Source organism: Narcine bancroftii, chromosome 4, assembly GCF_036971445.1.
Source record: "Narcine bancroftii isolate sNarBan1 chromosome 4, sNarBan1.hap1, whole genome shotgun sequence".
Classification (NCBI taxonomy): domain Eukaryota; kingdom Metazoa; phylum Chordata; class Chondrichthyes; order Torpediniformes; family Narcinidae; genus Narcine; species Narcine bancroftii.
This window is the reverse complement of record NC_091472.1, coordinates 242,459,983-242,487,469: the sequence shown is the minus strand read 5'-3', so window position 1 is coordinate 242,487,469 and position 27,487 is coordinate 242,459,983. Positions and strand designations below refer to the sequence as shown.

General features: G+C 42.8%; 1 protein-coding gene across 7 annotated transcripts in view; it reads left to right on the top strand.

Annotated features, from left to right (window-relative positions):
- The window catches only part of kcnh3 (potassium voltage-gated channel, subfamily H (eag-related), member 3), a 698,780-nt gene that overhangs the window by 113,041 nt on the left and 558,252 nt on the right, over nucleotides 1-27,487 (top strand). For 2 of the 7 annotated variants that reach the window (XM_069934513.1, XM_069934514.1), the window contains exons 2-4: nucleotides 9,507-9,669; nucleotides 21,044-21,163; nucleotides 23,490-23,658. The exons of 4 other annotated variants lie outside the window; for them this stretch is intronic. The gene's annotated coding sequence lies outside the window, so the exon portion shown is untranslated. The remainder of the gene's footprint in view (nucleotides 1-9,506; nucleotides 9,670-21,043; nucleotides 21,164-23,489; nucleotides 23,659-27,487) is intronic. One more of the 7 variants, XM_069934515.1, reaches the window with a different exon arrangement.

The window sequence follows — 27,487 nt, the reverse complement described above, 5'->3', positions numbered from 1 at the left end:
CACTCCAAGATGCACATGATACTTCACAAATCAACCAACTAATTCCTATGGCATGAAAACCACGACGATTGGAGCTGATTTGTTGCGGCCTTCATCCACCTTCACAGCCATTGAGTTTAGAGTAACTTCATCCACCTGTTCCACTGTTGAGGGCTTGGTTGGATTGTTCTTTGTCAGGGACCTCACCCTCAACCTTATCACCATGGGTGACCCTACCAGGAGCCTCGCTCTAGATGGCATCACTCTTGGGATCACAGGACCACACAAGCTTCTCCACCTCAATGATCCATGGAGAAGATTCAAGTAGTATTGTCTTTCTGATATGTAATTTAAAGAAAAAAATGGCCACATATATTAACATTAATTAGAAATTATAAAATTTTATTTTTTAAATTATTGGAATCCATTGCAGGTATTTTGTTCATATCACCTTCTTGAAGTGACTGCCTTTTTGCAACCAGTTCTTATGATTTTTTCTCGATCCTTTATCAATTTCTTGGTTTAAAGCTTTCACTTTAAAGGTTCTTGCCTCACAATCCAAATGAGAATTTCTTAACTATTATTCTTTTTTGCTACTAACTCCTGGACCTGCAGAAATAACCTTCTTGTCCTTTAATTACTAACTCGTCTCATGTAAACATTTTTTCTTTTAATTTATCAAACTCCTTCATGAGTTTCTAAGATTTTTATAATTTTAATCCTATTTTTAATGTCCTATATTTCAATGGGAATTGCATTCCCTATTACTCTGAGTTGATGCCTTGACCATTCAAATTCAACTGTATATTTCAAAGCTGTATAATTTTTTTTCATAAACACATTATGGAATATAGAGGATAATCAATCAATCAGCCATGCTCAACTTGAATGACAGAATAGGATCAAAGGGCTTGATAATGTCCTCCTAGTCATAGGTAGTTATCTCAGCCTATTATTTTCATATTATTACTAGAACTGGTGCCAAGGAGGGGTGGCATGTTTGGTGTAGCGGTTAGCACAATCCGTTACAGCACCAATGATTGGGACCAGGGTTCAAATCCCACACTGTCTGTCAGGAGTTTGTACATTTTTCCCGTGTCTACATGGGTTTTCCCTGAAGGCTCCGGTTTCCTCCAACCCTTGAAAACTTACCAGTGGTGTAGGTCCATTGGGTGTAATTGGACGGCACAGGCTTGTGGACTAAAAGGGTCTGTTACCATGCTGAATGTCTAAATTTTAAAAAAATGTAAATATCCCAGTGCAGCCTGCTCGAGTTGTTAGTGATAGCTCTTTGTGACAATGAATGCCCCTCATTTATAAAATCAAAAAAAATGTGCTTTTTTTCTTTCCAATTTTGCCATTTGTCCTCTCTAAAATGTTCTTCTGTACCTTTATTTAATTCTACATATTTGAGTGTGCAGTTTATTGATTTCCAGCAGTCTTGAAATAAAATATTTAGAGGGGCTCTTGAAGAGTATTACATGAATTTGTTCCAAAGACTACTGGATATATTGTAGGATTTTGAAACTGGCAAGTGAGGAGATTGCTGGGACATTGATGAAGATCTTTGTATCCTCACTAGGAGCCAACGAGATCCTGGATGACTGGAGAGTTGCTATTGTTCAAGAAAGAAAATAGTGATAATGCAGGAAATTATGGGCCTCATGTCAGTGACAGGGAAGCTGTTGGAGAAGGTTCTTGCAAATATGATTTATGTAGTTTTGGAAAGGCATGGCTTGACTTTGAAAGGGAAGGTCATGTCTTACAAACTCTTTGAAAATTTTGAGGTGGTGATGAAGGTGGTTGATGAGGGTAGGACATTAAATGTTGCTGCATTGATAAGGTCTCTCCTTCTAAATCTAGAAATTGACAATTTGGTATTGGCTTGCCCATAGAAGATGGTGGTGAAAAGGTATGACTCTGGCTGGAGGCTTGTGATCAGTGATGTTCTGTAGGGATTGGCATTGTGGTGCATGTCACTTGTGATGTATACAAATGACTTGGATGAACAAGTGTGTGTGTGGACAGTAAGTATGCAGATGACACAGATACTGATAGAGCTGTGGACAATGTGGAGAGGTATTCCAGAATACAACAGAGTATAGATCAGTTACAGATATGAGCAGAGAAATAGCAGAAGAAGTTTAATCTGGGCAAATGTGAGGTGCTGCACTTTGGGAGGTCAAATATAAGGGAAAATATGTGGTTTATGGTTGGACTTTTAAAGACATTTGTGTGCAGAGTGATCTGGGGGTCCAGGACTATAGTTCCTTGAAAGTGGCCATGTTAGTAGATGGGTTGTTAAAGAAGTTATATACTTTCCCGCCTTGATTATGAGTACAAGAGCAAGGAAATAGTGTTGCAGCTACATGAAACTTGGAGGCCACACTTGGAGTACTGTGTGCCATTCTTGCCACCACTTTATATGAAGGGTGTGGATGCTTTGGAAAAGATGCAGAAGAAATTTACTAGGATCCTACTTGTATTAGAGGATTTGAGCTATGGGGAGAGTTTGGCCATACTTGGGCTGTTTTCTCTGGAGCATCAAAGGCTGAGAAAAAAACTTGACCTAAGTTTAGAAAATGTTGAGAGGCATAGATAGGATAGGCAGACAGAACCTTTTCCCAAATTTAAAAATGTAATGTACCAGATGGCATGCATTTAAGGCGTGTGAAGGGTGAAATTTAAAGGAGATGTGTTAGGCATGGTGTTTTGTTTTTGCACAGAAAATGATAGATGCCAAAGGTAGTAGTGGAAGCAGATGTGATAGCAGCATTTAAGAGGCTTCGAGGTGAGCACACAAATATAAAGGGGAGCGAGAGAGATGTATCATGTACAAACAGAAGAGTTTTGAGTTTAATTTGGCCATCATGTTTGGCATAGACATTGTGAGCCACAGGGCCTGCTTCTGTGCTGTCCTGTTCTATATTCTGGGCAGATAGATGGAATTAAGTGATGCAGATTTATCAAGATACACCTTAACAAGATAATGACTATTACTGCGAATCTGGGATCACTCTGTCAGGTTCATTTCTTTAAAACCTGGAACTAAGGACACATCTTCTGGCTCCATTTGCTAAATTATGACTACAAGTCAGAAGGAATTGCCTGAGAATCTCTGCACAAAGCTACTTTAAAATGTACATGGAATTTAAGCCAACTGCATCCAGGACTAATTCCTTTAATGCTTTTGAGAAGGGCCATTTTGTGCCAAGATAATCAGTAGTCTTTGTAATGTTAATGATCATGTTTGCATTGCCACTAGTAATGTCTTCAGGATCATAGTTCTTGTTTGATTATACTTGACTCAGGGGGCTCAGACAGACGAAAAGACTGCTGTAAGAGAGATCTGTAATGGTGGCTTGAAAACCTCATGGCATGCCTCATGGGCTGCGTACAACAACTTTAAAGTAAATAACCTTTTTCTTCATCCATGTGTGGTCTAAGAACTCACACGTTTGAATACAAGAAAAACTGTGGCCTAAGAACTCACACATATGAATACAAGAAGAAACAGTCTTCTCAGTTAGCTGAGTGGGTCCTTACGTGATCAAAGTACATTCAAATCAAGGCTCAAAGGAGATTGATGAGGGCACTGCAACCTATTCTGACATTGTAAATTATTTCTCAGTGGAAATTATGGTAGGAACTTGTAGAGCTTGGACTCCTAGAATTGTAGAGCTTGGACTCCTAGAATTGTAGAGCTTGGACTCCTAGAATTGTAGAGCTTGGACTCCTAGAATTGTAGAGCTTGGATTCCACAAACTCTAGAAATGTCTACCAGATTTGGAAGCCATTCAATTCTTCTTGTGCCAGCTGTTAACTCCTGTTTGCATGCAACTGAATACACCAGGTTTTTGCTTTACTTTTCTTCATGGTGCTTAGCAATGTTTTCCATTTCTGCTCTGCAAGACTCTGAGGGGACAGATCTACATGGTTCTTGCCAGGCCATAAGAAACTGCTACTAGCCATTTACCAGAAGATCTTACTTCCTGATCCCCAGCCTGCTCTGTTTATTTGCCAGAGCACTGTATGCAGGACATGATGTGAATGAGGCACTTGTTACAATTGTTTAGTTTGGGTTCTGTGACTGTTCATCGTCAATATAATTCCACATATTTCAAATAATGTTTCCTGCTGTACCAATTAAATAGAATGTCATTAATTGTTACAGACTGCAGGGAGAAATTTTAAATGATTGATTCAGGAGAGGCCAGTCTACCTCTATATTTTTCTATCGTGAGATGTTTAAAATCTACGAAGCAAAGACCCAGTTTTTCTTTCTGGGACAGATGAAGGTCAGTTCTGTTTGAATTGGGAATCTATCTGGAAAGCCAACAAAAAGAAGCAATCAATTTAGAAGATCAAAGGAGGAAAACGAGCTCATAGAATCTGGAAACCTAGAACAATAAAGCATGGTGCAGGAAATTCAGGACACAATGTTTGTGCTGTTCATAATGCCGATTTAAGCTCCACATCTGCCTGCACATGGGGTCTATATTCTTGCATTCCTTGCCTGTTCATGTGCTGGTCTAAATATGTCTTAAAGCATTGCCATCACATCTGCTTTCACCTAACAGTATATTCCTCGTATCTATTGTGCTCTGTATTTAAAAAAAAAACAATTTGCCTTGTAAATCTCCTTTGGAACTTCCCTAACTCACCTTCGGGCCATTTCCACTCCACCTGGACATGCTTTCTATATCTTGCAGAATATTATATTCTTCCACAAGGTCCCCCTTCAGCCTCTGATGCTCCAGTGAATACATTTCAAGTTTGTTCAACTTCCCCTTTCCCTTGAGGGCCAGTCTTATCCTTATTCTTCAATATCTGAAAACTTATGGAGTTCAGCTCACTGTTTCCAAAATGCACTTCCACTGAAACTCTGATTATTCCTCTGAACCTCCTTTCCCAACACAGTTTGACCTCTTAGTTGGCTTATCTACATGTTGGGTCTGCCTAACCGGAAAAGGAGTTCGACTGAATATTGGGGAAATTAAAGTGACCACTTTAATTACCCTGTTTCGTTTTTTAACTTTCTATAATTTGCCAACAGATCTGTTCCGTCTGCCACTGGCTATTATGAGGCCTCTAGAGTTCCCCCATCATTCAAAAGAATAAGAAAGGTGCAATTTTATGATTGGGGCATATTATCAGCCTTCCAATTTAAACTTCCACAAAAGCTTTACTTTTCACCTATATTCGTAACAAGAAAAAGCCCCATGCATGCATCAGCCTTTTTTTTCCCAAAGGTTGGAGGCTCTTGGGGTTGGATTTAGGTAATTTGAATAGTTAAGCCCATTTTTATGTTAACAGTCCCAAATTTGAAATGGAGGTACTGTCTGTGGTTTGTTGTCCATATTGTTCAGATAGATTAATCTCTAAATACAAATATGTTCAAATTTGATGTAAATTTATTTTTGCTTTTACTTGGATATATGAAATCAAGGGATACATTGAATTGCTGTCCCATCCCTCTGTACAGTTTCTCCTCTTCCAAACATCCAAGTTAAGGGGCTTCCTAATGTGAACTTTACTGCGCTGATGTAATAATTTTTTGTGTAGGCAACTAATGCCCAACTATTTAAAAAAATTGAAGATAAAAAGGTATCTGCCCTTTCATTACTACAGATAGTAAGCACAATTAATACACTATTTATTGCCTTTGTCTCTGTCTGTGCACCAGTACACATCAAAGACCAAAGGAAGAAGCCACAGATGAAATCAAAGCAAAGCTGTCACCATTCTTTGTCATCACACCATAAAACTGACAGCAGCTTCTGGAGATTCCACATGCACCACTTAAATGTGAAAATCCAAAGGTTATCACATTGATTTCTTCTTCTTTTAAGGGTGGACTGTTTGGCAGCTTTCCCTGCATGAGCTTCATGAATCAGTGAACGACTTTGTAAATTGTTCTCATTGACAAATGCTCTAAAAGTGTTGTTTTGTTGCAAGGTAGGCACAAGTAGTTTTCAGTGGTGTACTCATTCATTATCAGTGCTTTAACAACAGTCACTGGACCAAAGAACAACTTCGTTTTGTTTAGATGGTGCATCTTTTCAAGTTCGAGCTCATTATTATTTGAGTGTACGCACACAAACAGGCAAAACAGCATTTCTCTAGAAATATAACACCCAATGCACAGCACATATTAATCACATATTTATATAAAATATAAACTAAATATTATATATTTCATAAAATATCTCCAAATATTATTTTTCAGATTAAGCTGGGAGTGACCAGCAGTTCAAAATGCTTTTGAAACTAAACTGGGACTTGGATAACAGAGACTTGCGTGCAAGACCTCGTGTAGACTTGAGACCACATTAGCCCCTTTTAAATTGCAGGACTTGAGAAGCCCTTCTTAGACCTGGGTTTGATTACTGGGGCAAAGGTGCTGGAAGTGCCTTTTAAATTGCAGGGGGTTCGAACCATTAAATCACCAACCTGATTTAATGGTTTAAGGGGATTTAAGGGGATCCTGCCCCCTGCAATGGCACGTCACGCACTTGCCAGAAGTACCAACGGATATTTGATGCTGGCTGCTCGGTGACGTACGCACACCAGCGCTGACCTCGCCTGAATAAGCAGGTCGGCCATTTTCCTGTTCAAATTGCCCGTGGACGTGGCCTAGGTAAGTTTAACTGGATTCCCTGACCACCTCTGAGGTAGGTCAGGGACCCAGTTGGATTCCGACGAGATTGGCTGGGTCGAACCCTTGCTACTTCTGCATTACTGGGGTGCTAACTAGGCAAATTGCCCAGTTAAACGGCAGTTTGAAAGGCCCTACTGTTTTAAGTGCAGTTTGTAGAGCATGGTTTTAGAAGGCAAAGCATACAAATGAATACAAACTGGTACAGTGTACTGGTAAGAAGGTGGCCAACACAATTAGTATAAACGGGTTAAATTGGCAACATTAAAGATGAGATCACTTTCGTGAGAAATTTATTTTCGTCTCTGTCCGAGGGCCATGTATCTTTGTTTTTATTATTATGTTTGATGGTTTTCATTATTTATGTGCTTTTATGTGATTTTAATTCACTTTACATTTTACAAGTATGTTTTAATTATTTCAATTTAATTAGTTTTTTCATTTCTCTGTATGTTAGAAACATTTAACAACCGCTATTGGTAAAATACAAAGGTCAGCAGACACTGTTGTTGAAGTAAAAACACAATGCTGGAGAAACAAAAGGCCCTTTCAAGCAAGGAAACTGCCCGACTGTAAAGGCGGAGGTTATCCGCCCTTACGCTGAGAGACTTACCAGTCTGAATGGTCCGTGGCCTGGTCCAAGGCACTGAATTCAACCCTTCTTGGGGAAGGATAATTAGCAGAACACTGCGCTCTTGAATGTACAGCTGCTGCAAGCGGCTGGCTGGGGCGGGCTGATGATGCCATCAGTCTGCAACCCATCTTCCCACTCACCCATCTCCCTCCATGACCCCCTCAGGGCAGCGGGGGCGGGCGGGAGCCATCAGGGCAGCGGGGACCAGCGGGAGCCATCAGGGGGTGGCTGGTGTGTGCTGTGACAGCCTCACTGAGCCGTTTCGGCCTTCAGGGCCACTCTTTGCAGCTCAAAATATGACAGAGCAATGGCTGTCTTCCCGACCCATAATCCCCCATGCAGCTGGAACTGTTCTGAGAAATGCAGTGCCATTCCAGCTGTGTGGGGAATTATGGGTTGGGAAGACAGCCATTGTTTTGCTTCATATTTATGATGACTGGCACCATTCTCCCCACCTCCGTTGGATCCGGAGGGCACTATGAGGCACCGTTCGACATGAATGCGACGCTGGAGCAGCCTTTTAGGGCTGCTCTATGAAAGATAAGTTTTAAGTTTTCCCTCCGCGCTTGTATGAAATGGCCTAAAGCAGGTCAAACAGTGTATAGCGAAGATACATAACCAACATTTCAGGCTTGGGTCCTTCATCAAGGTATGAAAAATGTAGGCAGGTGCCTAAATAGAATGGTGCAGGAGGAGGGGCAAGGGTGGAGCATAGCCCATAAGGCAGGAGGTAACAGGTGGAGAACAACTGCTATTTGCCAATGAAAGTCTTTAGAGAAAATTCTCAGTTCTGTTGGGGCATTTTGGGGATGAGAGTTTATTGTCATTACATAAATACAAATATACACAGATGCACCAAAATTATTATCGGGGTACACCAACTACAATTGTATAAATTCAATTACTACAGTAAGCCAAGATGGGAAAAAGAGATAATAACAATAAAAGGATAGTTAAATAAATATTTGCAGTTGCAATCATTGCAAGCAAAAACAAAGTAATGTTTCAATGGTACAGATGGATCTTTTGATGGTCCCAGAATAGTTTAATGGTTTTAATTGTTCAGATAGTATCGGAGGGTTTCAAGAGTTCTGATAGCTGTTTTTGAATCAAGATGTGCTGGACTTCAGGCTTCAGTATTCTGGAGTGATGTGTCTTCATTGTGTAGGGATGTTCACCATTCAGATCTTGCCAAAAGTCAATGATGTGGATACCCAGTCAGATAGGTCTTCACATCCCTTGCATAAGTGGGGGCAAGCAGTTCCTGATATTGTGCCTAGTCTAGACTGATCCAACCCAAGGATTTTCAAATATTCAAATGCAAATTGGCTCAATTTGTATTTTAGCCACTCTGTTAATTATCATCACACCATATGTTCATCAATAAAAAAAATACGATTCTTGTTTGCGATCTATCAGAATTCTTTAATATGATTGACTGCTCAGTCAATATGATTACTTTTGCTGGTTGATATTTTACAGCAATAAACATTGGAAAAAGGAGCAATAGTCAAAAATTTCATTATATCTTTGTCAATTGTTGCTCTGTCACTAGTGTTTTTAGACAGCAATGTTGGAAAAATCTGTGAAAATTTTAACATAAATTAACATAATTACTCATCTTGTGGTCGTTTACACTGAACCTCTCAACTTTCTGTGCGCGTTAGTCCTGGTGCTTTTACATGGAAGAAAATGGCTTGAGTCATCAGCTGGTCGTCGAATTCATGAGGTGAGTTTTGCGGTGCAATTTAGACTGCAGGCTTCTCCCGAAAAGTACTAGGGATCCTGCAGGATAAATCGTGATGCAGGAATTGACTAAAAATTTATGCTCTTTCCTTTTTAGACTGCCCATGTAACAGCAAATTTCATTGATTGTATCATTAAATGCCTGCAGTCTAAAAACCACAACTGTTCATAAAATTCAGCCCAATGTCAACATTGATGAGTAGACATCACTTTTTATAAGTCAATGATAGCTATTCTGTTACTTTGAATGCTAATTTTTCCCATTGAAATGGGTTCTACATCGTTATGTGGTATGAGGTTTTCAGTAAAGCAACAATTTGTTACTTTTGTTATTCTGAGATCAGAGGGATTTGTTTATCATTTTAAATTTTAATTTTGTATTTTCCTCATGTTATCATTGTTTAAAAGGGACTGAAAATTGAAATGTCAGAAGCCATCAAACTGATGACTTTCAATTTACTATTACCTCCTGGTACCTCTGTTTTCAAGGGCCATAATTCAGCATTTACATTTCACAATCTGAACTCCTCATGCTTCAACATCAGAAGATGAGAAATAATCAAGGTACATGAGTCAGTTCTTGCCGATGATCCACATTAACTGAACTGATCTACACCTTACAATGGAGGTCATTCTTCAGGATCGAGTCAAAGTAAGATCAATAAAATCTTGTATAGCATTGGTACATAATTTAGATAATGTAGCATATTGTCTGTATTTCAGTTCCCTGGAGAGCTACCAGAGGCCAGAGGGACTGAAAGAGTGGATTTAATTACCGACATACATTATGTTGGGCTTGAAATCATTTTTTTATTGTTATTTATCGGTTTTCTACACTCAATGCCTACTAAAAGGTTCAAAAGAAGAGAATATTTTGTTCAGCTTTAAGGCTGTGAACAAATCAAATTTTTGAGCCAACTACATCATTAAAATTCTGTGCTATATACAAGGTCAATGCTCAATAACCTGGATTTTCCAATAAGCTGTTTAGCCTTCAGAAATGGTTTGGAGCTGAATTCTATCCATCGATGGATATATCCCTGAGATAATTCCCTGGGTCTAGCTTGATTTTAATATTCTGAAGGCCCAATGTCCATGATGTTTAATTCTGTGAATCTATTGGGAACAAATTTGCCCTCTCTGTTGAGGCTTCCTTGTCTGCCTTTTCCTCATCACAAGAGAGACAAAATACTAATTGCTGAGAAAACACAGTGATCAGGAATGGTCTTTAAATTTCAAAGGATGGAATTTGAACGAGTGACAACACTGTGGTGCTCGAGATAGCTTTTAATAAATATTTCCACATGTAACGACTATTGAGGTAGCCTGTGACTGGTGATGGAGCAAATTCGTTCCAAATGGCTTTGTCAAATGTTCATTTAATAAAAATGGCCTCATGAACTAAAGACCAAACTGGCATTGTGCTGCACTAAGCAATTACAAAACTGCACACCCATGAACCTTTCTGGCATTCAGAGCAGGTGCTCAGCACAGGCCAAGTGAGATATTAGACAAGGAGTCAATTCAGACATTATCACATTGCTCCTCCCAATTTGCTGCATAGCTGCTTTGGCTGAGAGCCAGTGGCATCTTATCATTTGGACAAAGTGACTTGGAGTCCAACAAAACAATAAAGGGGGGGGGGGTGAAATTGGTGGGAGAAGGGAATAGTTTCTGCTCCTGGCAGGCAGGCCAATCTTTGGATCCTTGTTCTTCTGCATGGGTAATGTAATTGAATCAGAAAAAATATATTTGTCAAAGTTCTTTTACTGCTTAAATGAGATAATGAGTTGTTGAATCAAGTTATAGATTTGTGTTTGCTTTGCTAATTTTTTTTAGATCACACATGTGAATTAGGTCTGTGGACTTGTCAAAATTAATTGGAAATGCTTGCCACCCACATGTTGTTTATTTATCCTTGCAAGGAGGGCTGCTTGATGAAGGACAGTAAAACCTATTTGCAGAACAGCCTGAATAAGCAAAGGCGGTTGTTTGAATTGGTTATTTGTTTATTCGACCTGCTTTTTAGTTTCTTAAGATTTGCATGACCATGAAAAGCAAAGCAAGAACCTACCCACCCTTCAGTTTTCCAGTGGAGTAATCATTAATATAACTGAGTCAGTCTCACAAAAAAGACTGTGAAAGGCAACACCAATTAAATAAGTTACTGAGTCTTTGTTTGGTCTCCATTACAGCCACCTTTTATCATCCTGTTCCACAGACTCCATGTTGTGTCACATTACAAAATTCAAACGAGGAATTATAAATGTTGTTTCCAAATATTTAACATGCATATGTTAAAGAAACTTCTAATACTTCTGCTTGTCATTGTAATAAAACTGTATCATGTTACATAAAATTGCTTTTCCCTGCTGTAAGGCAGACAGATTTGCCATCAGCAGTAATTGCCTGAACTGCCTTTTTCACTTAGAGGCCCTTTCAAGCAGGGAAAACACCTGTGTAAAGGTGGAGGGTCTTCATTGGCTAGCTCCGAGGTGTTGATTCCAACCCTTCTTGGGGAAGGATAATAGGTGGAGCGCTGTGCTCAGTCACCTGACCTGAATGTACAGCAGCTGAAAGTGCTGATTAGTGGGTGGGCTGATGATGTTGTCAGCCCGTCACCCGACTTCCGACTCACCCCTCTCCCTCCAAGGCAGGGGGAGCTGGCAGGGCAGCTGGAGCGGGCTGAGGCATACACACTGGGCTGCTTCAAGCTTTGGGGCTGCTCTCTGCAGCTCAAAACATGGCAGGGCAATGGCCGACTTCCCTACCCATTATCCCCCATGCAGCTGGAACCGCTCTGTGGTCCAGAAAATTTCCAATTTCCAATCTACGAGGCACCTCTGGATATGAATGGGATGCTGGAGCAGCCTTTTAGGGCTGCTGTCTGAAAGGCAAGTTTTAAGCGTAGCTGCCCTCCAGGTGGAGGCCTGACATGAAATGGCCTAGAGAAAGAGAAAAAGAAGCAAAGGAGAGTCCCCAAGATCACTGAGTGTACTTAGATTCACCTCCAGCTCTTCCACAGCCACACAGAGTTCAGTCCAAACCAATGGCAACCCGAGCTCCAGGCCCGAACCTCCGAACCTTCAGCACATACCTGGTACCTCTCCAGCCAGTTTCAAGCCAGTCTCCAGCAGACCACAGCCTGGTGCGAGTCTCCTGACAGCAGTCGCCAGCAGCCCACAGCCTCCGTGCGTTCCTTGCCTCAAGTCGCCAGCAGCCCGCCCACCACTTGTGTGGGTCTTTCACCCGCAGGATTCCTCACTGGTCCGCCGCATGGTCACCATCCTCTCAGTCTTCTCCTCTGTTTCTCCTCAGGGTGGGGATGGTCTCCCCGTTTTCTGGTCCCCTCTGCCAGTTTTCTGCTCCCCTGGAGTCCGCAACTCCTTTTGGCTGTGGCTGATCAGAGGTACTGCCATCTTGGGCACAGGCCCCGTGGTTGTGGGATTTTAAATGAAGCTACTGTTGGATCCTTTCACAGCCCGTTCAAAGCCTGCGTGGAGGTGACGGTTGATGACTAAGCGGTTGAACCCCACGGGAGTGCACTCCTCGCTCCCCACGGGCGTATGGCAGCGCTGCAGTTACAGCATCTCTGGAAGCACCACCATTTTGATGACTTAATAACCACTTTAATAATTCAGTGGAGCATTTCTAAATACAATTATTGTTGAAGTGCTCAACTGTTATTCTAAAAACACGTTGTAGATGTTGGAGGAACTCAGCCGTCCTTTCAGCATCCTTAAGAGTTAAAGATATATCACTGAGATTTCGGGCCTGAATCCTTTTTCAAGGTATAAGCAAAAAACATGAGGCCATGGACAGACATGTCAACAAGGGAACTGTTATCCTGTACATTAAGTTGACATGGCAGATCAGCATGAGCACCATCTCCTTGTGCTCAGCAATGCACTCAATGCCCAGTTAAACTTGACATATTTTATCTTTCACGATGAGAAAATGGACAGCGACAATTAATCTTTGGATTCAAATTTGAGGACCGACTGATCCAAAGCAAAGTGTACAGCTGAGCATGTGAAGGTTTTGCCACTCTTGGAAACAAGAATTGAGATTTCTCCCAACTAGAGAATCAGCTTGATTTGGCCCATTATTGCCCGCGCACCTCTGTGAAAGGAAGGTGAGGAACAGAAGTCTGCAGACACTGTGATTGGAGGAAAAACACACAGTCGACATTGGAGGAGCTGGGCCTTTCTCGCAGCGTCCATTGGGGGTAAGGACATACGACTGACGTATTGGGCCTGAGTGGGCTCAGGCCCCAAACATCGGTACCTGTAATATATCTTTACCTCCTCTGGTTGCAATGAGACCAGCTGAGTTCCTCCTGCATTTACTGTGTACCTCAATAAAATATTTATTAAACTAATTAATATTCCTCCTCTTTTCGTGCAGATATTTCCACTTCAAGAATAGTTCCAAATCCCCTTTGAAAGTTATTATTGACTTATTATTTTACAGCAGAGCAGAAAGAAATGTAAAAGAAGGCTCCCTCATGCAGCCTCAGTTTATTCTGCTATTTGCCTTTAATCTCTCTCCTTTGGTTAACAATCTTTTTCTCACTTTTATTGAGAAAATAATGAAAACTTCTCAAGTCAATCCACATAACTGAAAACTTTAATTACAAATTGGCATAGTACTCCAATTAAGGATAAATTATTACATTTGTAGCAAGTTGTGAGCGAGCACAGTGAAGAGACTGAGACAATAGGCTGGGAGCTTAAGTATCACAACTGCTTTAATTTGAATTCTGCACTGCAGCCTTTAAGCCCGTCTCTGGTCCCACCCCCAACATCCCAGCATTTCTGAAATGACACAAGCACACATGCACCCTTCCAGTCTGGATTAGAGGGGACAGTCCCATGCCAGCCATCCTTGCTGCGGCTGCACCGCCGACCGTGTGTTACAAGTGGGGCCGATTTGCCGTTGCAAATGTGCATCACCACACAACCCATCCCAACCCCCCAAAGAATTGGCACCAATGGTCTTGGGATGTGTCGATGGTGAGGTATGCTGTTCTGGTTGGGACAAGTCCAGATGGGCTGGTTTCACATGGTCCAGTGTGAATAACTCATCCTTGCCCCCAATATCAAGATTGAACATGGATGCATTTCTTTGCACCACTTTGCATGGTCCTTCATAAGGACGCTGAAGGTGAGTCCTGTGCATGCCCCCTTGCACAAATACATATTCCCAGGAGAACCCAGGGTAGTTCATCCACCCAGTTGGGCTTTTTGAGTGCTGATTTGAGGTGGCGATGGAAGTGCTCGACTAGCCCGTTGGCTTGGAGTGGTAAACCATGGTGCAATGCAGCTGGGTGCCCAAGATCTTAGAGAGTTCTGTCCACAGGGTAGAGTTGAATTGCACCCCCTGGTCATTTGTTATGCCTGCCAGGACCCCAAAATGGGAGACCCAGATGGCGAGGAGAGCTCTGGCGCATGTTTCGGTCGAGGCGTCCAGAATGGATATGGTCTTTGGCCAACGAGTAAACCTGTCTGTCACTGTGAATAGGTAGCATGACCCTCGGGAGACTGGCAAGGGCCAAACTATGTTGAGGTGGATGTGCTGCAACCTGTGGGTTGGAGCATTGAACTGTTGGACTTGGTGCTTGGTGTGTTGCAGGTTTTGGCCCTCTCCATGACCTGTTTACGCCGGCCGTGCCAAACAAATTTTATGGATACCAGTCGCACTGTTGTGTGGATTGAAGGATGCAACAAACCGTGGATTATGTCAAAAACCATTCTCCTCCATTGAGCCGGGACCAGCGGTTTAGGTTTGTCTGTGGAGACATCACATAAGAGTGTATTGCCATTGGCATCAAGTGGGAGATCTTGGAACTGCAATCCCATGACTGCAGTTCTGAAGCTGAGTGTCTCAGGGTCATCTTGTTGTGCACGAGCCAGATTGTGGTAGTTGATGCCCTGCAACATTGCTTTGACCGCTGGCCTGGAGAGTGCGTCAGCAATAAGGCTGTGTTTTCTGGATAGATGTCAAATAATGGTGGTAAATTCAGAGGCGTAGATTAAGAGTCTCTGCTGTTGGGTGGACCACAGGTCGGAGGACTTTGAGAAGGCAAAAGTGAGCAGCTTGTGATCTGTGTAGAAAGTGAACAGACGCCCTTCCAGGAAGTAGCGGAAATGGCAGATGGCCACGTAGAGAGTGAGAAGCTCCCTGTCAAATGTGCTGTACTTCATTTTGGGCAGTCGAAGGTAGCAGTGTTATTGTCAGCATGCAGGGTCGGGCCGTGGGGTCTTGTGCATATCTCAAGTACTGCAGGGGGTATAACACTGATCCCTATATCCATGAGGAACCTGTGGCCTGAGATGCTGTCCCTGACATGGAGAAGGCTGTTTGATCAGCCAGCCACCATAGCCGCTAACAGTGGCTGGCTCCATTGTTTCCTGGGAATAAGCATGGCTGGTGGCACCTGTGTGCTGACACACCCCAACGCTGATGGTAGAAGCACCTTTTGGGATCAGGCCTTTCTGCTTTCTAGCAGGGCAGGGCCTGCTCACATGGTGGACTGGACTTGGGCGTTGTCCTTGGTGGTGGCTGTGTAACGTGGTTGACTGAGCCTATGGCTTCACACGCTTAAGTAGAGAATGTCCACTCGTGCCACAACCTTGCGTAGGTTGCTAAAATCTGTGTCGGAAATGGGAGTCTGATGTCTTCAGGCATCTGCTCAAGGAACACCTGCTCAAACATGAGGCAGGGCTTGTGCCCTTCTGCCAGTATAAGCATCTCGCCCATGAGGACAGAGGAGGTCCTATGTCCTAAGCCATCCAAGTGAAGGAGTGTGGCAGCTCTCTTGCATCGTGAGAGGTCGTATGTGCTAATGAGGAGGTTTTTAAGAGCCATGTATTTACCTTCCTCTGGCGGTGTCAGGATGAGATCATCAACTCATGCAGCAGCTTCCTGGTCAAACGAGCTGACGACATAGAAGTATCTCATCGAATTGGAGGTTATCTGTTTGATCCAGAACTGGGCCTCCACTTGGTCAAACCAAGTGCGGGGTGCGTTCATACAGAATGTTGGCAGCTTCAATGCAACGACACTTAAGGCTTCAGGTTCCATTGTGTTGAGTCTTCAGGACATGGAGACTTATTGGGGTCAGCAATGTAGCAGGTCGTGAATGAGTGCAATGAAGAGACTGAGACACGGGCTGGGAGCTCCAGAATCACAATTGCTTTTCTTTGAATTCCGCGCTGCAGCCTTTAAGACCGTTTCTGGTCCTATCCCCAACTTCCCGGCACTTGTGCAACAGTGACGCTAACTCAAATGCACACTTCCAGTCTGGACCGGAAGAGATGGTCCCGTGGCTGCCCGCTGACTGCACGTGAAAAGCAGGGCCGATTCACCATTGCAAACATGTGCGTCACTATAACTTGTCAATTTAACACAATTCCCTTGTCTTTGAACTTTCCCTTAACAAAGCCAAGGTAAATGTTCACCATTTTTAACATTTTTATAAAATTGCCTTTTTATCCTCGAATCTGTGAACCTGCATGCCAATTGACTGTCTCAGATTGTCTCTAAAATTCACTCACCATTATTGGACTGACTAATATGTGCTTATGGAGTTTATCCCATTTACTTTCCTTTAACAACAGTGTAACATCTTCAGAATTGACATTTATCACTAATTAAGGCAGTGAAAGACAATTTACCCAGCTGCGTACAATTTGGACTGGGTGATTTTCCAGAGGATTGTTGACCTTTTTTTAATAACTTGTCTTTACCTTTTTCATTCTTTCAGTTCTATCCATCACTCTTTCATTGTGATGTTGGCAGCATTCCATACCTTGAAGAGGCCCGAAAATGTCAGTAATATATCTGTACCTACTATGAATGCTGTGAGACCGGCTGAGTTCCTCTAGCATTTCTGTGTTTTTACCATGATCACAGCATCTACAGACTTTTGTGTTTCACAGTATTCCACTGCCAACTCCTCTGAAACTTGCTTTCTTCTCCCATTGTTTGCAATTCATTTAGGGAGACAAGGTTAGCGAAAGAGCGCAACACTATTTCAACCTGGATTCGAATGCAATGCTCTCTGTAAGGAGTTCGTAGGTTCTCCCTGTGTCCATGTCAGTTTCTCTGTGCTTTCGATTTCCTCTCGCATTCCAGAATGGTTCGGGGTTGGTAGCTTAATTGGTCACATGGATGTAACTGGGCAGTGTGAGGTTGTGGGGCAGAAGGGCCCACAATACTGGGCTGTATCTCTAAATTTTTTTTTAAATGATGACTTGTCTTCTTGGGCAGCGATATCTAACCTTTGTTGACAAACTATGATGTGGAATGCACAGGCTACTACCATTCTTTGCACTCCAGAAGGTCCTCGTTTGAGGGGCTGCCCTCACCAAAAAGTGCACTTTTAGCATTCCAAAGAATAGGGAAATGGATTTGATTGTAAAGGAAACTTGTCAATGCAAGATTGTGGTGGTTAAAGGGACAGGAACTGAATAGCTGGTCAGGACATCGCAACAATGTTGAATATGGTGACATTTGTGATTTTTGTTTTCTTTTTTAATCAGGGTGAGAGTAAAACGAAGGCACGGTGGCTTGTAGCCTTTGAAGATTGTATAGACGGTAATGGAAAGCAGTTGATTATTTGCAGGCATTGGAATTTTAGATGAAGGGGAATTGTTTGGCCAGAGTTCATCCTCAAGGTGAAAGGGTATAGATAAATCATGTCATTGAGAGTGAGATTGCATGGATGTGTCAGTGGCCTTGATGGAAATGGAAAGTAACAACCTCAGATATGGATAGTAAGGTGGACTTATAGAGCGACTTGCTCTGAATGGCTTTTCAACAAAATCATGAAAAAATGCTTAAAAAAAAAGGTTCCTACTTTTGTATATTCAACTGCTCTTAAAATGTGCAATAGCATCAACAATAAATTAACCATTTTGCTAAATTGCAACCTTCTTTCAAGTGTCCTCTCCCCGTTCTGTATTTGTATTGAATTAGAGGTACCTCAAAACTGGCATAAATGAATATTCCTTGTATCCTCCCCACCATTCCAGACACAATTACCTGACATACAGTGTGCATTCCGAGAGGGCTGAAATTTATGGTCTCACATCTTAACTCAAGCAGGATACCAGTGGAACATTGGCTTGCAGGAAGGAGATCAATAAGTAAGTGGCTGGACAACAACCTCTCCTTCAATGTCAACAAAATGAAGGAACTGACCAAAGACTTGGGAAGCAGGTGGAACAGGTCATTCTGTATCAATAGCTCTTTATTACCAATAGCTCAGTACGGCATTCAACGCCATCGTCCCCTCAAATGCCAAGAACTGGGCCCCACTGTGTAATTGGATCCTGGATTTGCTCATCTCCAGACCCAAATCGGTGTGGATTACCAAGAACATCTTCTCCACAATCTACATCCGTTACACTGCAGGGTTGCATACTTAGCTGCCCTGCTCAACTCACTTTACACTTATGGCTGTGCAATTTAGTATGACTACACACTTAAAGAATTGCTGATGATGCCACTGTATCCCGAGACTGCATTTTGGCAAGTTGTTCACCTGGCTGGGCTCCTTCTACTTTCATAAAGACAGCCTAAAAAGAGCCTCCAGAAATCAGGATAGTTAGAAGATGGCTGAAGAATGGTTGCATGACTTCCACGAGTCAGCGGATTGGGTGGTGTTCAAGGACTCAGCTGAGGATCTGAACGATTACACCAGGGCTGTCACAGACTTTAGCAAAACAGTTGTGGATGAGGGTGTCCCCACCAAATCACTCTGGGTTTTCCCAACCAGACGTCCTGGATGAACAATGAAATCTGGAACCTAATGAGAGCCAGATCACAGGCATTTAAGTCTGGAGATCCAGATCAATGCAGAAGGAGCAGGAATGACGTGGGCAAAGTGGAGATTCCCGATGAAAATGGAAACAATAAAGGACACCCAACAGCTGTGGTAGGGCCTAAATGCCATAACCTGCTACAAAACCAAGTCTGGTGAAGCAGCAGATGGCAAAGCTTCACTCCCAGAGGAATTCAATGCCTTCTACACCTGATTTGATGACAGTAACAGCGAAGAATCACCCCTCCACACCACCATATCCCCGATGATCCCATCCTGTCCGTATCATGCACGCTGCCTTCAGGAGAATGAATCTAAAGAGAGGATCTGGCACGGTTAGAGTACCTGGCTGAGTGTTTAAAAAAATCTATGCTGACCTGCTTACCAATGTATTCATGAATATCTTCAATATCTCACTCCAGCAGGGTGTGATACCCACCTGTTTCAAACTGGTGTCAATAATACCGGTGCCCAAGAAAAGTGTAGTAACCTGCTGTAATGACTATCAACCAGTAGCACTTACACCAACAGTGATGAAGTTTTGAAAGGCTGGTTTTGAAGCATATCAGCCTCTGAGCAGTGACATGGATATGTTCCAGTTCACCTATAGTAGCAACAGGTCTACGGCAGATGCCAACTCACTGGCTCAACACAAAGCCTAGGAACACCTGGACAGTAAAGATGCATTAGGATGCTCTTCATCACGTACAGTTCTGCATTTAACGGATCAGCAAACTCCAAGACCTGGGATTCAAGTCCCCACTGTGTAATTGGATCATGTATTTCCTCACCTCCAACCACAATCAGTGAGGATTGGTAACTACATCTACTTCATAATCTCCATTAGTACCGGAGCACCACAGGGCTGCGTTCTTAGCCCCCTGCTCTACTCACTTTACACCTACGACTGTGTGGCTTGGTACAACAATAACTGCATCTACAAATTTTCAGATGATACCACTGTAGTGGGTTGTATAAAAAAGGGGATGAGTCAGCACACAGGAGGGAGATTGAAAACTTGGCCGAATGATGCACCAACAACAACTTTACCCTCAATGTCACCAAAACTAAGGTGCAGATTGCTGACTTTCGGAAGGTAAATCAATGGTTTAAATCCAGTGATCTTTGGAGGAATCAGAGGTGGAGATAAGTTCTTAGGAGTAACTATCTCAGAGGATCTTTCCTGGATCAAACAGACTAAAGACATTGTGAAGAAAGCATGTCAGCGTCTCTAATTCCTCAGGAGTTTGTGGAGATTTGGTATGACACCAGAATCCTTGGTATATTTCTACAGAGGTGTGGTGGAAAATGTGCTGACCAGCTGTGTCCTTCTCAGAAAGGATTTATCATTATATATGATAAATTATTGCAATTATATCCAGTACTTCGCAACAAGATTAAAAAGATTTGGGAATTGGAACTTGCAATCACAGGCAAAACTTTCCTCACCATTGAGAAAATCTACATGGAATGCAGCCCGGCCCGCAGGATGAAGTTTCTCAGGGTTGTATGTAGGATCATGTATGTACTTTGATAATAAATTTGAACTTTGGACTTTGGTGCTGAGATGAAGATGTTAGAGAGCTTTAGGTATTTACGGTAGCTGTAAATAACATCAACAATCTATCCTGGTCCAACCACACTGATGCTACAGCCAAGAAAGCACACAAGTGCTCTACTTCCTAAGAACCAAAAGAAATTTGTCATGTCCCCAATATCTCCTACAGATTTTTATAGAAGCTACTCTTCCCAAGACTGCATGAAGTCACAGAGTTGTGAATGCACCTCATAGAATCAAATAAACCAATCTTCCCTCCATTGACTCTTGTGTACACTTTCACGTATGAAAAACCCATCCCATCATGGTCACATTCTTCATTCCCCCCCACCCCCCACCCCCCGCCCCCCCCCGCAATATTTTTGGTCATTGACTACATCTGGGAAAAGAGTAGTGAGGCAGATATAGATAGCAATTGAACAGTATAATGTTTCAGGCTATTGTCTTTCCACATATTTTGTGTCTTTTCAGGTGCTCTTTTCCAAGTGCAGAGAGAATGTTATTTCCTGTTGAAACAGCCATCTGTTCTTTTACTGAAATTTCTTCTCTGCTTCCCCCTTTTATATTGTTTGGCTGATTATTAATCCTGAATGCAGTCTTGTGCTGATGTTTTCCTGCAATTGATTGTTCTTTTCTCAGAGTTTCCCTAAAGAATTACAAGTCGAATGTTGCAAGAAAAATGAATGCAGTGAAGAAAGTATAGTACCACAAAGAACAATCATGCAAGCGCTTGGACTCTGGCACAAATTCCCTGATTTGGTACCAAAAACACTGTTTTGTAAAGCGTTTTTTTTTTCAATATTTTTGATGGAAATTTAAAAGATGTTTAACAGGCTTTCACCAGCTACTTGGATAGAAAAGACATGGAAGGATATGGACCTAATTTGGGCAAATGGGATTAGTGGAGATGGGCATCACAGTCAACATGCTGGACTAAAAGGGCCTGTTTCTGTGCTCTATGATTCCATAATTCTCTGTGATTGTAAAGTAATCTAAGTGCAGGAAATATTTAGTTGATCAGTCATCGGAGGAAAAAAAAACTGAGTTGAAGTATGGTAATAACCTTGCATCAAAACTGGAAAAGTCAAAGGGGGAGGGGGTGAGGGAACAGAGGGATATTTTTGTGATGTGGTGGTGTCCGAGGTTGTCCAAGTGGCTGGATGCTTTCTGTTTCATTAGGTTAATAGATGAACGAGGACAGTTGGAGGGAAAAGGAAAGACACGAGAACTGTAACATGCAGAACAGCAGTGATCAGAATATTGAAATGAAAATGCTTGAAATTCTTGCAACAAGAAAAAGAGAAAAAGTTGAATAAATGTTACAGATGGATGACCTTGCTTCAGAAAGGCCCAGGAAGTTGTAGTGTAGACAGATGGAATATTCAGATTTATTGTCAGAGTACATACATGACATCACATACAATCCTGAGATTCTTTTTCACATGGGTACAGCAGAATTACCACTAATTGGTAGTGTAAAAAAAAACCTGTGCACAGCATTAATATATAAACAAAGAACTGTAAACCATAATGAATGTAAACAAACTGTGCAATACAGAGAGACCACCAAGAAAATCAATAAAGTGCACAAGTAAGAGCCCTTAAATGAGTCTCTGAGTGAGTTTGTCATCGAGGAGTCTGATGGTGGAAGAGTAGGAACTGTTTCTGAACCTGGTGGTGTGAGTCTTGTGGCACCCATACCTCTTTCCTGATAGCAGCAATGAGAACAGAGTGGGTGCTGAGTGGTGTGGGATTGATATTCCTGGAGTTCACATAATGATGTAAGAATTGAAGTCATGGTAGGAGTGAAATAGGGAAATGATGTGATTGAAAGCAAAGCAGAAGCATAATCTGCATTTGATTCCTTCAATGTCAAGGAAATTACACTATGAGCACCAAATGCAGTAGACTAAATTGGAAGTGAATTGATGCTTCCTCAGGATGGACCATTTGGATTCTTCAATATTGGGGAAGGAAGAGGTAAAAGTCTGTGTTGCATCTCCTGCAGTTTGATGGGACTATGTTGTAAGGAGGGAAGTGGTTGGTGGAGGTGGCTGGAATGCTGAAAGGGAAAAACAAATAAATAACATCTATAAATTTGCAATGAACATTTTCTTTCAAAAGTGATCATTTCTCTGTTATGCTGGACATGAATAAACCCACTTCTGGTTGCAAAATATTCATCATCTGTTCACTTTATACATGATGGTAAAATTGACAAGTGATGCATAATTCTGTTCATAGAGGTAAATTGTGTTTCATTTGGATCATTTCAATGACTCTTCTCTGATAACTCCTTTTAAGATGCAATCTGGAAATTGTGCTCCAGCTATTAAAAGGTGTATGTTTCTATGCTCAAAATTGCATCCACATTTCTCATTTAGAAATGTATCCTCTTTGTCCTCCATATTGGGAAGAATAATAGAGTAATGTTGTTGAACTAGTGGGTTAGAGACCTGGACTAGTGAGTTGAAATTCCACAGTAACAGTTTCTTCTCATATTAAAAATGTGGTTGTACTTACAAAAACTATCTATGTTGTGACCAAATTACTAATTTAGGTAGGTATACTTCAGGCAGTGTACAAAAGTGCTGGAGAAACTCAGAACATCATGCAGCATACAGAGGAAGCAAAGGGAAATAACTAACATTTTAGGCCTGAGCCTTTGGTCAAAGTATGAGCAGAAAGGCAACCTGCCTGCTCAGGCCCAAAACATTGGTTGTAGACCTTTGCCTCTGGTGGACATTGTGTGACCTGCTGAGTTTCCTCAAAAGTATGCGGAGATTTATTGGAAAGATTTATTGGAATATGGGCAAAGGTACAGTAGAGAATATAGGTTGTTATACAGAGTGCTGGTAGTCTGTAGCTGTAATAGAGTGGTTGAGACACAAAGCCACTTGGATGGTCCCTTGAGATAAATAATTTGCATTCCTATAGACAGATGAGGAAAGGGACGTAAATATGGAACAAAAAGATGGTGCATACTTTATGGGCAATATGACCTGCTTCTCTGCATAATCATGTGTTTCTTTGACATGAAACTGGTTGTCCTAATGCTAAATGTTGCCATATCCTTGTATTTTAGGGAAGGAATTTTGCCTTTCTTGCCTGATTGGTCCTTCGTGACATTTGCTCAAAATATTGATGGAAAATTGAAGTTAGCCTGCTCAGTCATATTTGACCAAATCAGCTGGTAGCCTAATCTGATCCATCTGTTTGGATCCAATCAGCCATGTATAATTCTGTTCATTGAGGTAAATTATATTTATTTTGCTATTGATCTTCCCATTCACCTCATCTTTTATTATTACTTTGCAATCGTCTCAGCTTCGATCACTACATATGTGTTATCAGATCCGTGAATACATGGGCATTCTGCCTCATTATTTAATTTATTTATAAATACTGTGAGCAGTTGAGGTATTTACACACACCATTAAGGACACCAGTCAGCACGTCCTACCAATTTGGATGCAAGCCCCTATTTCCTGTCTCTTGTTGCTCAGCCAATTTTCTTGATAGGTCAGTAACTTGCATTCATGTTTGAGAGTTTTAACTTTTGAGTGGTTTTCTCATCTGAAGGACCTTTTTAAATGCCTACTGAAAGTTCATTTTAATAACAAATATTCCTTTGTCTCTTCAAAAAAATTCAATTGGGTTCATTGGCCATGACAGACACTGAACAAATCCATGCTGATTCTCTGGACAGTTGATAATTTAAGGTGGGTGGACATCATCTTCCCAACAAAAAGCTCCAGTAATCTCATGACAAGTGATATTTACTCCTACTCCCTAGTCTCCCCTACTCATATTTCCTTCAAATGCAGATGTTCATAGATGAATTTCCAAGGTAAAGTGATATTTCCTGAATCAAGAACTTGGGCAGATTATAGATAGGACCGCTGCAATTATTTCTTTTAAAAGTAGGAGGTAAACTAGAAGGTCTTGGCAATGGTATCACGTTAGTACTATTATTTACTTTATCACTGTTAATTTGCTTCTGTTAATTTTGATGAGTACTCATCCTAATGATGCCAAGTAGTTACTCAACATTAATGTGATTTCCTGAGTTGCAGACACATTGTTGCCCATGCTGCATTGATTCAGACCACTCCTTTTATGCCCATCTCACAAAAAATAATTTTAATTAATCCCAAATTCCTTTTATGACCCTTTTTCCAGCTTTTGTCTCCTTATTTCATGCTTGCATCCTTCCCAGTGTCCCCATCCATCTACTATATTTTTGTAATTTTCCTTTTAATTGTCCCTGAGGTGTCATCATTGTTTGTGCTTTTCTATTGTGTCACGATAAACCATTTTTAACTCCTTCCACTTATAATTAGACCAGTTTGTGAAGATGTCTGGACCATTCTTTTGAAGCCAACCATCATGTTATTTTGAATCCTAATCACTTTTGTCGATAGAGACATAGAACAGTAGAACATTACAGCCCAGAAACAAGTCTCTTCAGCCCTTCTTGGCTGTGCTGAACCACTTTTTTAGCCTAGTCCCAATCACCTACACCCAGTCTATAGCCCTCCATACCTCTTCATTCCATGTACCTGTCCAAATTCCTCTTAAATGTTAAAGTTGAGCCCTCATTCACCACTTCAGCTGGAAGCTCATTCCACAGCCCCACCATCCTCTGTGTGAAGAAGCTCCCCATAAACTTTTCCCCTTTCAGTCTAACTCATGTTCTCTGGATTGTACCTCATCTACTCTCAGTGGGGGAAAAAAAAACGTGTGGAGTGTGAATAAAAGCTCTCATGACTGGAGGGAGACCAAACACTTTTATTAGCTTATAACTGAGGGTAAGGAATCACAGTAGTCTTCAGAAGGTGTGGTGGTACACCATGGACCTACTGCAGGGGGCTACACCTGTACCTTCAGGAGTTTACCACCGGCCTACTGCAGGGGGAAACCTCTGTACCTGCAGGAGTGTAAGGGGGCAGGACAACACCTGGCCGGGTGTCATTCAGCCTGAAGGGATCAAGCCTCACCCAGTTGGGTGTCAATCACCCTCCGGTATACAAGCCTGCGCCGGCCTCCCGAAGCTCACTCTGAGTTACTGCAGCTACAGCCAGCCTGGCTCTGTGGAAGTCTTTGTGGATTAAAGCCTGTTGTACAGTCTTTACCTTGTGTGTGTCTGATTCTGGCTAACAGCGCACCACAATTTAATCCACAAAATTTTCCCACGGCTGCCATGGAAAAACTCCTGAGTGCAGGGAGCCTTGAAGTCGACCCATGCCAGTTGGAACCCCAAACACACTTCGAGATCTGGCAGCACGCGGACGAAGCTATCATCGAGGCACACGAAGGCGGCTGGTCCTACTCCGGTCAAGGCTGGGTCCCCAGGCAACCAAAGGCTGCTACACATACAAGAGTGCAATGGACACTCTCGAGAACTTGTACAAGCCCCCCATGAATGCGGTCTGTGCAAGGTATCTCCTCAACACCTGAACCCAGCAACCCGGGGAGACTTTTGAGTCTTACCTGGGACACCTGCGAGAGTTGGCCTGACCATGTCTGGCTGAACCCGGGGTAGGTGCAGAGGAGGTCGAGAGGCTGATCTGGGATGTCTTCGTCCAAGGGCTACACTTGAGGGCCATCCGGCAGAAGCTGCTGGAAGACAATATCCATTCCCTAACTAAGACAGTGGAAGTGGTCCAAACCATGGAAGTGGCAGCCCTGCACATCGAAGCCTTCGATTCCAGGTTCCCAGGCTCCCTCATGGCTCTCTCACACTGCAGCTGCAGCCCCAGACTGAGCTGGGGAGGAAAATGTCACTGCGTCAGGTGCCCAGCGCCCCTGTAAGTACTGTGGGTCCTGGTGTGGGTCGGACTGACGATCGCACCAAAACTGCCCGGCTAGGAACCAGTATTGTTCCCAATGCGGCAAGAAAGGCCACTTCGTTAAAGTGTGCCTCTCAAAACCAGATGGCAGCTCAGTGGCCATCGATGACCTCCCCACCTCCCCCACGGACCCTTCCATGTGTGCATGCCAGGTGGCGCCATTGTCCCCACTACAACTTCCGCCTTCCCCGACCTCAATGGTGCAACATCCGGCCCCGCCAGCTACTGTTGCAGTGTGTGCCCCGAGCACCTGGACCAGCCCCTGCCCTCGCCAGCTCCGTTCACCGAGAACTACAGTGACATCACCTCCGGCTCATGGCGTGACGTCACTTCCGGCTGACATAATGACATCACTGCCATCAGCTGCGATTACATCACTTCCCCTCAGTGCAATGAACATGGCTGGGGAAGGAGACCAGTACCTGACGGCGAGGGGAATCGCCCCCCCACCCATCCAATTCGACCCTCATATGTTGACCCCGGCCACCCCTCCACGCGGCACCACACCAGTCACACAGACCCCTGCTGCCAACCCCCCCCACTTCCCCTCCTACCAGTGACCAGGAGCCAGTCCTACGGCGGTCACAGAGATCCCGGCAGCTGACGGACTGTCGCAACCTGTAAATATTGTATGTGTATAGTGAGCACGATTCCTTGTTACTGCACCCCCTGTGCGTCCTCCCCCCCGTTCCCCCTCCTCACCCCTCCCCACCAGGACAATTTTAAAGAAGGGGGTGAATGTGGTGGTACACCACTGGCCTACTGCAGGTGGCAACCCCTGTACCTGCAGGAGTATAAGGGGACAGGACCACACCTGGCTGGCTGGCAATCACCCTCCAGCATATAAGCCTGCACCAGCCTCCCGAAGCTCACTCTGAGTTACTGCAGCTACAGCCAGCCTGGCTCTGTGGAAGTCTTTGTGGATTAAGGCCTGTTGTACAGTCTTTACCTTGTGTGTGTCTGATTATGGCTAACAGTGCACCATAGAAGGGTTCTGGGTTTAGGCAGAAAACTAAGGTTATATGTGAGCAGATGGGGGAGGAGCCAGCCATCAGTACATCACACAGCCAGTGAATCCCAGTTCACTGCAACCTGTCTACATTTACTCTGTCTCTCCCCATCATCATTTTAAATACCTCTATCAAATCTCCCCTCATTCTTCTTTGCTCCATGGAATAAATTCCTAACCTGTTTAATCTTTCCCTATAACTTAGTTCCTGAACTCCAGGCA